We start from the raw sequence: 12500 nt of genomic DNA, 5'->3' as shown, positions 1-12500 counted from the left end.
AATAGGTCCAGACTGGCACATGATTTGTGGCACCTGGAACGCTCGTGACGCACAACTTAAGCCACTCCTACATAGTGATGCAGAGTTAGACACCAGAGTGAAAGGTCTTACAGACTGAATCTCTGAGAAATGGAAACCTAGAGCGGATTGGACTTGCATTAATCAATGCATACAACAAGATAATGAAACTGTAGATGGGTACTATGGTAGATTATTGGAATGTTTCAATAACCATAGTGGTATGACTATTCCTGAAAGTCAGACAAATGATAGTGCATATGAACAACAGTTGAAAAATGCATTTTTAAAAGGTTGCATTGCCCCTATCAGTAGCTTTATCACAAAGCACATGATAGATCACCGAACAAGTAGGCTACAAGCCTTACTAGAGTATGCTAGACATGGTGAAAGACATTTCAATAGTAAAAAGAAGAAGAAAACGCAAGTCTTTACAGCTGAAGACGGAGCGGAAGTCTTTGTAGTACAGTCAAGTAAAAAGGGTAAGAAAAATACCCAGGGGAATAAACACTCTGACAAAAAGTCAGAGGATTTTGAAGAGAGAAAAAAGAAAGGTCAGTGCTTTAAGTGCGGTAAAAAAGGACATTTAGCAAGGGATTGCAGGCTAAATAAAAAGACGACTACAGAAGAAAAAGATAAAGGTGATGAGGACTGACTATATGATAGTAATAACAATCAAAAATCATCAGGAAAGGTTAACAGACAAAAAGAAAATGTAAATGTAGTAGAGGGAATAGAGGAAGTACAAGCAGATGTAGAGGATGAAGAAAGTGAAGTTTTAGACTTAGCATTGTTGAGCTTGGAGCTCTATTTGGCGGACACAAAACCGGAAGTTACACTTCTGGTGGAACGAAAGGAAGTGAAATTCTTGTGTGATTCAGGAGCATCACGAACTTTGATACATCCTTCAAAGTTACCAGAACACTCTGAATCACCTGACTATATATTAGTAAAAGCAGCAAATGGACAGCTATATAGGGAACCACTTTCCCATGATATAGCAATAACTGATCCTGTTTCAGGTATGACCCAAAAAAGTTTCTGCAAAATGTCCGGTAAACCTACTGGGAAGAGACCTTATGCAGATATTTGGCATAGCAGTAGTTCCTACCATGCAGGATATGGAAGCACAAAGACAAATGGACACTTTTGTGGTGCGATCGGAGGGTGAGGCTTATTATTGGTACAGCCAGGACCTAGTTACAACTGGTCCAGGGGCAGTAACCAAAGAACTGATGAATGTAGCCATCAGTAAGGTCCCCTCCCTTGACAATGATCAGCAGCATTTGTTACATTGCACTCTATACTACTGTAGCATACCAGGACCTGATAAGGAATATGAGCAAGAATTGTTCAAAAATCCGGCTAATAGACTAGTGTTACGAACTTTATATTGGGATACTGAGGGTAACAGTGTAGCAAGCTGTTCACTACCTCAGGAATTCATGAAATTGTACAAATCCAACAGACTGCCACATGTCAGTTTGACAAAATATAAAAATGTAAGATGGGCAGATTTGGGTGAAAAAGTGACAAGATGGGAGGAACAAACAGATTTAAAATTATCAGAACAGGGAGTACAAAAACAGAAATTGAATTGGTTAACGCAGAAACGTCCAGCTGTACACTTACAACATAGTGAGGACAGCTGATTGGCATTTTTGTTAGAAGAAGAAGAAAAAGCCTTGTATGATATACCAAACATTCTTTGGTCAACAGGGAAATTAGATGTAGGGCTTATTCGGACAGCAGGTCCAGTAACCATTACACCAAAATCAGCATTTAGACCACAAAAAAGACAATACCCCTTGAGGAAGGATGCAAAGCAGGGAATCAAGCTTATAATAGCAGCATTACTCAAGGAAGGGATACTGGTAGAATCTTTGGATTCACCATGTAATACCCCTCTATTTCCTGTTAAAAAAGCAAATGGGGAATGGAGGATGGTACAGGATTTACAAGCCGTAAACGATGCAATAATACCTAGAGCACCTACGGTGCCAGACCCACACACTTTATTGAACGATTTAAAGCCACAACAAAAGTATTTTACTGTGGTAGACATAAGCAATGCTTTCTTTTCAATACCTATACATCCTGATAGCCAGTATTGGTTTGCCTTTACATTTCAGGGTAAAAGATATACCTATACTCGGCTACCGCAGGGATATTGTGAGAGTCCAACGATATTTGCACAAGAAATGGCTAGCAACCTGGCGGGATTTATTCCACCAGGGGGTAGTCAGATTCTACTTTATGTAGATGACATCCTGCTAGCAGCCCCCACCCAACAGCAATGCAGGGAAGATACAATAGCATTATTGAAATTTCTAGCAACACAAGGACACAAAGTGAACAAACACAAGTTACAACTCTGGAGAAAACAGGTTAGATACCTAGGATATGTAATATCCAAAGAAGGTAGAATACTAGATGAGGATAGAAAAACAGCAATTTTACAGGCACCTAAACCAACTACCAAGAAGGAAATGATGTCCTTCTTGGGAACGACTAATTTTTGTCGAAGTTGGATACCGAACTATGCTTTAGAATCTGCTCCGCTGGCTGATTTAATATTTAAAACACTAATGGCAGCACAAGACGTATTACACTGGACACCTGAAGCAGAAACAGCTTTCTGCAGACTAAAACAATTGATAGCTTCGTCATTAGTTTTAGGGCTTCCAAATTACCACAAAAGATTTTTCCAAACCGTAGATTGTAAACAAGGATATATGATGTCAGTTTTGATGCAACAGCATGGGAATAAGCAACGCCCCATAGCTTACTATTCATCACAATTAGACCCAGTGGCACGATCATTGCCACATTGTGTACAAGCAGTAGTCGCAGCTGCAATGGCAGTACAGGCTTCAGCCTCAGTGGTGTTATTCCACTCTCTCACTTTGAGAGTGCCTCATGCAGTCGCGATAATTTTACTGCAAGAAAAAATATCATACCTATCTCCTGCTAGGCATCTTTCCTGTATGACCATACTGCTGAGCCAACCTCATATGGTAATTGAACATTGTACAACATTAAATCCATCAACGTTACTTCCGACTCCTGTGGATGGCACACCACACAGTTGCCTGCAGGAAATTGAGCAAATAACTTTGCCCAGACAAGATCTTACTGATATGCCCTTGGATGATGCCTAGGTGACATTTTATGTGGACGGATCATGCAGAAAGGGTCCTACAGGGAAGAATCTAGTAGGGTATGCAGTAGTCACAGATACAGAGATTTTAGAAGCACAACCCCTGCAGCATAACCTGTCTGCTCAAGCAGCAGAATTGATAGCTTTGACACGAGCTTGCACTCTAGCGAAAGACAGATGTGTGAACATCTATACTGACAGTCAGTATGCTTTCTCTACAGTGCATGTTTTTGCGCAGCAATGGAAAGACAGGGGAATGATAACATCCACTGGCAAACCAATTAATCATGCGCAACTTATCTTGAATTTATTAGATTCCATTCAGTTACCTACCAAAGTAGCTATTTGTAAATGTGTAGCTCATACAAAACAACAGGATCCGATTTCAAGAGGTAATGCACGAGCTGATGCAGCTGCAAAGCAGGCAGCTTCAGACTCAGAAACTTTACTTTTGAATGAGGAATTACAACCATCTGAGATTTTAGATTTGGAAATGTTAAAAACAATGCAGACATTAACTACAAAAGCAGAAAAACAGAAATGGATAAGACGAGGTGCGATCCTCGAAATCGAACTGTATATCTCCAAGGAAAGAAAGCCAATATTGCCATCTAATTTATTTAGATATGCAGCTTTGTTGAGCCATGGGCAGAGCCATGTCTCAACAGGGGGGATGGTACAGTTAGTTAATAGAATATTCCAAACATACGGGTTTACGAATTACACACAAAAATTTTGTGCAGCATGTCACATTTGTAATAAACATCATGCGCAAGGAGCATTCAAACCCAAGCAAGGGAGTTTTCCTACACCACCATATCCGTTCCATACTATCTGTATGGATTTCATAGAATTGAATAAATGTGAAGGGAAAAAATACTGTTTAGTGATTATAGACATGTTTTCAAAATGGGTAGAAGCTTTTCCAACTAAAAATCCGGATGCAGCAACAGTGGCAAAGGCCCTAGTAAAAGAAATAATTCCTAGATTTGGCATACCGGAAAGAATCTATAGTGACAATGGGACACACTTTGTCAACCAGACAATCCAACAACTTGGGAAATTCTTTGGGATCTCCTTGAAAAATCATTGTGCTTACCACCCAGTCTGCAGGACTGGTGGAAAGGTACAATGGGATTTTGAAAAATAAGTTAAGGAAGTTGATGAGTGAGACTCAGAAGAATTGGATTTGCTGTTTACCTTTAGCATTGCTGAGCATGAGAACAGTTCCAAATGTAAAGGGCTTGACCCCCTTTGAAGTAATATTTGGGAGGGCATATTATGTGCCACAGTGGAAAGCTCTCATGCCTGCAGAGCTGGAGGCTGACAGCTCATTAGCTAGTCATATGAAGAAATTGTTAACCAATAAGACTGTTTTGCAGTTGAACTCTTTTTCAGATAAAGAACAAACGAAACCGGAAGCGGTGCTGACCCCGGGGTCCTGGGTTTGGTTGAAGGTCATCAAGAAGAAAAACTGGTCAAGTCCGAAGTGGGAAGGTCCATACCAGGTACTGTTGGCGACGCCTACTGCAATAAAGGTTGCTGAGAGGTTGTCCTGGGTCCACCTGACGCACTGTAAACCGGTAAAGAATTTTCAGCTTGATAAACATTTTGTAACTGATACACCACAAAGGCAGGATGGCCAAGAGCAAAGTGAATAAAAATGCGAACCAACCCCGAAGATATTGTTTAACCATCTTGCTAATTATACACCTATTAACTATGATTGTGGTGACTTTCCTTTTGCTGTGGTTTTTCCTGCATATAACCACACAAATGAAATTGACAAAACGTGATGAACTGTCTATAGACTGGCATCCAAACTTTAACACATACCTGGCCATGAAGCGTGTATATGTAGAGACTATGAACGTTTCAAACTGCTGGGTTTGTACTGCTATACCAACAGCATATGGAGGACTTTTGATGTCCGCTGTCCCCTTGGGGATAAATGAAACTTGGGAAAATTTACTTTTTGATACAGGTTCTGTGAGATCACAGGACAAAATTGCACTGTATTTACCTATTACACAGAGAGGAATTGTTTGTTTTTATAAAAATGATGCACTCCAAGTTGGTTGGAGTAACTGTAACATAACTGTATCTTACAAATGCTATATTAAGGCCAAAGATAAAAGTACTAGTTGTAGCACAAATTATGATTCATATTTGAGCTTAATGAGAACAACGATAAAAGATGTGCAGAAAAATCCTGAATTGCATAAACAATTGTCTGTTATAGACAAGAAAATGTTTAATTCAGAGTTAACCCGCATCAGTACTAAAGTAGAAAACTGTTATTTTGTTTGTGGAAAAAAGGCATATAAATGGTTACCTGAGAATTGGTCCGGCAGTTGTTTTTTGGGTTATCTGGTTCCAGCAATAAGGCATACTGCAGAATTACCTCTGGGTAAGATACGAAATGTAAGAGATGTAGCTCGAAGAACTGGGAATTCAGTCGAAAACCTGCTAATCCAGTGGGTAAGATCGAGGCTGGCTGGAAGGACCATCCATCCGTGAAAGATAAAGAAAAATTGACTCATATGGACTTGAGTGACAGTGTTATATCCTGGGCTGGAATATTCCCAGCCTATGGAGCAGTCAAATCAATCTGGGAGCTGAGAAAATTGTCAAAGCTTCTCAAAGTAATGAGTAATGCAACTTTTTCCGCTCTTGAACTTGTGACTGATGAAATGAATGCAATGAGAACTGTTGTGCTGCAAAATCGAATGGCTCTTGACTTCACCCTAGCGGCGAGAGGTGGTACGTGCACGCTTATCAAAGAAGAATGCTGCGCGTTTATCCCAGATAACAGGCATGAAATCAATGACCACCTAGAGGTAATACAGCAGGTATCGGCCATGACTGAACCAGGCCCAAACCCACTGATGAACTTTTTCCAGAATCTATTTGGTGGGTGGGGTTCAATCCTAATGAATATTTTGATTGCTATTTGTGTTGTCTTGCTCATACTAGGAGCATGTGTCTGTTGCGGGATACCTTGTATGAAAATACTAGTCAGAGAATTTGTTGACATATCTGTAACTGAGACTATGTACCAAGACATTGAGTTGGATCTATTAGTTCCAAATGAAATTCTTTCTGAAATATAAAACAAATGACTTGCCTAGTTAAAAGTCCCTGAGAGGAAAAGACTAGGGAACGATATGATGTTGTTTATGTTTCTGAATAGAATAAAAAGTATTAAAAGGAGGGAGAATGTTAGAAAAATATGTACTTAAACATATATGACGTGCTAGTTTAAAAAGCAAATAGTATGTAATGCATTTTATTTTATTTTACATTATGGCAGTAAGAATGATCTTACATGTAATTGCTTGAGGCTTTGGAGCTGCAGTGTGATTGAACTCTGACCCTGGCAGTAGCCAGCTTAGCAAGCTTATGTTTTTCACTAATGATTATCTGCTGGGTCAGGAAAATGAATGTATAAGGCAATGAATCTTTTCTTCCTTCCTCTGAGATAGTTGGCCTTGTGAATATTATCAGCACAGCTTCTAAAATCAATGTTGCGAGAGGAACAAAGAAGCATATTAAGAACTGAACTGACTATTGTATTCGAGCAGGACTGAAACCTTGAAAGAATAACGTTTACAGAAAGACATTATAACTGACCAGGTGCTTTGCAAGGCTGTATTATTCTCATGGGAAAACTTTTAAAAAGTATAACCTCAGCACTTTCTTATGAATAGAATATTGTAGACTATAGTGATGTAGGTGCCCTGTGACTGACCACGTCAGTAAAGTGGGCACAGCTTGGATGTATAGTGTATAAAATAAGACTTACTTCCTGTATCATGTTAGACAGAATTCTATACTTGTACTGTATGTTTTTTTGCCTCCTGGTCACACTAGTAAAGTTTTCTTGTATCTGAGCCTCCTGTGTTGTCCTAATTTATTTTTATTTAACAATATATATATATATATATATATATATATATATATATATATATATATATATATATATATATATATATACAGCAGTAAGTGTGTCCAAAATGGACAGTTATGTCTGGTGTGAAATTCATGATGGGAACACATTGCCCTTGGTTGTGAAGGTGGGATTGGTATTTTGGGGAAGGATAGTAGATATATTTGAGGAGGTAGGTGGGGTTGGAAGACAGGCAAGCAGCATACAGGAGAGGTATATGACACAAGTGGTGGGTCAACACCTTGGATGGGTAGTGTTGTTTGGAATGTGGAAGCCCATGAGCCCCCATATGGAAACAATGGGACCAAGGTCCCCACCCATGGGCAGTCACAACTGCATCGTTATGGCCCTGAAGGTGCCTGGGCTGGGGGCTGAGCAGGATGAGCATGCGGACCCTGTGATTGTGAACTGAGGGCCTCAATGTGATGTAGCACATCCCCCAAGTCTCTCTGGAGCTTCCTATGTACCAGACCCTGAACCTGACTTTGGGTGACAGACTTCTGCCTGTTTGTGCTCCCGGGAGGGGGGGGCAAACACCATCATCTGGCATGGTTCCATGGGAAGGTAGTGCAGGACAAGTAGATAATGAGGACCCAGGGTGGATCCCAGATATGATGTGGCCTGGTGAGGTGGGAGAAGTGGTTCTGCAGGCAACTATCTTTCCAAACATGCTGTTGTGTCACTGTTGTAGAACATATGTGGGTAGTAATTGTCCACACATTCCAGGATTATGTCTAACAGCATGCATAGATATCCCCTTTAACACAAAACAACAGATGAGCAGCAGTCACATAGCAAACAGAACACATGCATATATGGAACTATAGTGGCCCTTACAATGGCATGCAGGTGACATTGTTTGTAACAGGCTACCGATGATAGTGTTTCAACATGGAACATGACTACAAACACATTGCACAAATTGTTGTACAATACGATATATTTCCCAACAGTAGGTCTGCTGTAGACATACCCATTGAGTTGTGTGATCAGATTGTTGTTGGAGATATGGTTGGGGAGACAGAGATGTGTATTAATTATTATATCCTTGCAGTATGAAGTCCTCAGACGTGTTTTCCTCTTTATGTCTTTCAGGCACAATGTCTCGGGAGAGACTTTTGATCTACACACTCCAGGAAACTGATGTTATCATTACATACCTGGTGCAGCACTACCACACCCTGTTTTTACATACAGACCATGATCTGCAGGAGAGGACCACCTTGTGGAATGATCTTGTCCACAGGGTAAATGATGTCAGCCTGCATAACCGCAGTTATGAGCAGGTCCAACATCGATGCACTGATCTACTCCGCCATGCTCATCGGCATGCTAATGCAGTTAGGAGGGACAAGCTTGCCACGGGGGGGGGGTCATGCCATACAGCCACCTCGATAAATGCTGAGGAGCTCCACACCAGCCTTGGGGCACCTGCCTGCCTGCAAATACATGACCCAGTGGAGATCATACTAGAGGTGGGTGCTACCCACACAATGGCAGAGGAATGTGCAAGTAAGGCCACAGGGCACATCAGTAGACCACTGCTGCATATCCATCTGCATCTGCAGAGTTTAATCATGCATATGTGAGATGAAATATATATAGTCTGTTGCTGTGTTGTAGTAATAAACAGATGTGCATAATCTGTAGTATTGTGGGTTTGTAATGTTGATGTACTGTAATGCTGCTCCCACCCTGTACCAATGACACAGGTGTGGCTACTGACATCACATCTCTCACACAACTATGTAGGGCCCTCTGGTATACCTCCGGGGTATCAGCCTGTAGCTGGTGATTATGGTGTTTGTTCAGGTTTGCCAATCCACAGGTCATGTTATGGCCATGGTATTATGCACACATTTAACACACCTACCCATAATGCATGCTGTACATGTTCACTTATTGTTGCTGTTAACTGCACTGCATCACAGTGGTCACCATGGTGGTGTATCTGAAGGGTATGTAAGAGTCCTGAAATATAACTAACAATCTGTCATTGCAAGAAGTTTGCACAGAGATGAACATAATGGTGGGACAAATGGCCTACAGTAGGGACATGTCTGAAACATCACCCTTATACAGTGCTACAAGAGTGTATATACCACTATTACAATGGCAACTGTTACAGATCTACACTACGTCATATCACAATACTGCATTCCACAACCCTTACAACCTGTAATGTGGTCCTAACATGAGCAATGGATGTGTAATATGGAATCCTATGCTAGGACAGCAAATATGGAGAATTCATATCTTCACAAACACTGGAAGCATATGTGTGCATACACTACAAATAACATATTGAGGAAGCAGCTTTTGAGGTACTGACAGCATGCATGCTTCATGAGTATGGACCTTCTAACAAGTACAGGTCCCCAATGTCACACCAAGAAATGGTCTGTTGTCTAAGACATTTGGCCATCAAATGTGCCCATTTACCTGAAACAGAGGCAGCTGTGGCTTGCACACATCTTACAAGCCATGGAATGGATCCCATAGCCAACAGGTAGCACCCAGGATTTGGACATGTAGCCTTACCTCACCATTGCATATACCATGGTGAACAGTGCAGACAGTCATGTATGTGGGGAGGATGTATGGAACAGAATTCATTTAGAAAATAAACAGATGGCCATCCAAGACAGATGACGACACATTGCAAACTGGTCATGCAGGCTGCCTAGTAATATGCCACAACACTGAGGGAGTTGCAGGAATGTCTAGCAAGTACTGGCTGTGCAGTACCTGTGTCAGTAAGTGCCTGAACTCTGCATAAGTGTGGCCCATGGGTTAGGGTAATCAGATGGGTCAGTTGTACCACAGGAAACATCAGCTAGGGCTCTCTATTGGTAGCATATGCATAACAGCAAAATTCCCCCAAAGGCATGCATTGCAGTGTGTGCTGGTGTACCAAGACCAAGTTGGAAGCCTACAGATAGTATCAATTTAGATACATGTGCTGTACAACCAACACCTCACCCCACCTCAGGCCCACCATCCCCATCTGTACCTTGCTGGTGCCAGTGTATACCTGCATGTTTTCATTTCATTAGCTGGGACTAGGCCAGTATACATGGTGTTCAGAGTACTGGACACTGCAAAATGACACACATATGTAGGCCATAGTTGTCACGCAACTGCAAAATGACTGAGGATGGAGAGGGGGTGTCATTCTGAAACACAACAGTGCACCGAAGCAGAGATCCAAATCTTGCTAAGAATGGCTGTATCTGCACACAGTCAAGGGCATGAATTGTGGCAGACATAACCCTGACTCCACAGCAATAGTGATGGCACTGTGTGACCTCCAAGGACTGTGCACATTAGTTGACCTTGCAATCATGCAGAGTTGGGGGACATTTGTAGGGTAGAGTTACCAAATACTGGCAAATGCAGATGGCCCAGGCTAGTATACCCCTTCCAGGAATAGTGACTGCTGTAGTACACATAACAGTTAGTGCAACAAACCATCATGATAAGGGTGTGCACACATATGTACCCACAAATTGTATATATCTCAGTCAGCATCTGTACAACTAACACATTTGTTTGATACTGCATTTGATTGCACAGGTCATGTGTCACATATCAGGTACATGTAATGTTAATATATGCAGTAATGTGGCCCCATGGCATATCAGGGAAGAGGGTGCCATATCGATAAGGGTGTGTACACTTCCCATAGCCATGGTGAGGTTTGAAGGTTGTTAGTGTAATTGTATTTTATTGGCCATACATGCACCGCTGATGATGAGATCTGTAAATCAGACATCAGGCATTTACAAATTAAATCTGTCCACATATCATTCCAGGTATGTGCCGGACAAACACATAGGGGTTATGAGCAGCAGAGCAAACATAACTGACACACATATATTCATTCAGCAATGGTGTGTACACCTGTGAGGTATAGTGAACAGTACATACTGTGGCTTGTACCTGGTGTTGTCTGTGGAACCCCTGGCAGGCAAAGTTCTTGTGTCTGTGACTGGAGATGGTGAACTGCACACCCTGCCAGGTATGGCCTGCAGCTGTCCAAACAACCCCTGTATAGGGCAGCCACATGGCATAACTGTGTGCATGGATACACACACACATTACCACACAGCTAGGGAAACCCCATACCTACACACATCACATCACAATAGCCCAATTAATAATTAAACCCCCTCACTCACACACATGGTGTCAAACATATGGCTCAGCCTAGGTTTCAAACCGACAACACACCCTGTGCATATGATGATACCTGTGCCGCATCCCTGTCATCCATAACATCGATGCAGGGACAGGCTAATATGGTTCTGATGCACAAGGTGACTGTACTACAGTGTACCAATGTAATGCTGTGTAACATGTCAGCAATAAAGTTTAATGCTTACATGTCAGGAAGTGTAGCTGTCCAGCCATGATGCATTGTTGCTGTTATTAAAACTGAGTGATTGTGGTCTCCCTAATGTATTCCGTTTGTGTTGTAGGTGTCCATGTGTCAGGAGGATGATGGTCTGCTTTTGTATCCTACAAGGGGTATATCCTGGGTAAAGGTGTATACATGTCACAGGTCTGTATAACAGTTACTGCATGTGCCACATGGCTGATAGGTTTGGGGGTATATACAGGTGAGTGCATGGTGACTGATGTCAGCAGCCCTTCTACAGTGGACAATGGCAAGTGTGTTGGGTGGTACACACCACATGTTTGCGTATAAAACACACAGAGGCTTTGGTGTTGCTGCAATACACAGAGAATACTGTACACATGGATGTATGTACCTGTGCAAGGAACTCATTTTAGCCTAAGTACTTCCACCAAGACAGAATAGGCACAACAACACATTGGGAAATAACCAGTCTGCTAGTTTAATACCATTGACGATGGTACTGGTAGGGTATATGTCCCCTTCCCCAATGTAGTGCAATTTTCAACTCAGTAAACATAGGTGTGTTGGTGTGAGTGGCACAGCCCTACCCTTTGGAGGGTGTGAGGTGCTGTAGAACTGCAGATAGTGTGGTAGACAACTACTTAACCTGTTAACATGAGCTGTACAGTATTACAGTCAGCTAAGCCAAGGGATACACTCAACAGTAACTGCAATGATGGTGGCTGTGTCCACAAGAGCCACACCAAGCTATATATACCAACCCCAGTGTCGCTGTACACCTATACAGTGGGGAAGAGGGCATTTACACATCTACCACTAGTTGTGATAGAATGTATGTCCCCAGGATGATACCTGTGAAATGTTAATATTTGCCAGGCTGTTCTCAGACAGATTACCTCTTGGGACATGTATATTCTGCAAAGGGAAGTAGATTCATTCATATACACGCACACTCTTACTTGGAAACACTGGGACTTGAACCCCTACCT

The sequence above is a fragment of the Protopterus annectens genome, chromosome 10.part0, assembly GCF_019279795.1.
Source record: "Protopterus annectens isolate FY-2018-M chromosome 10.part0, PAN1.0, whole genome shotgun sequence".
Lineage (NCBI taxonomy): Eukaryota > Metazoa > Chordata > Ceratodontiformes > Protopteridae > Protopterus > Protopterus annectens.
This window is presented reverse-complemented; position numbering follows the sequence as displayed.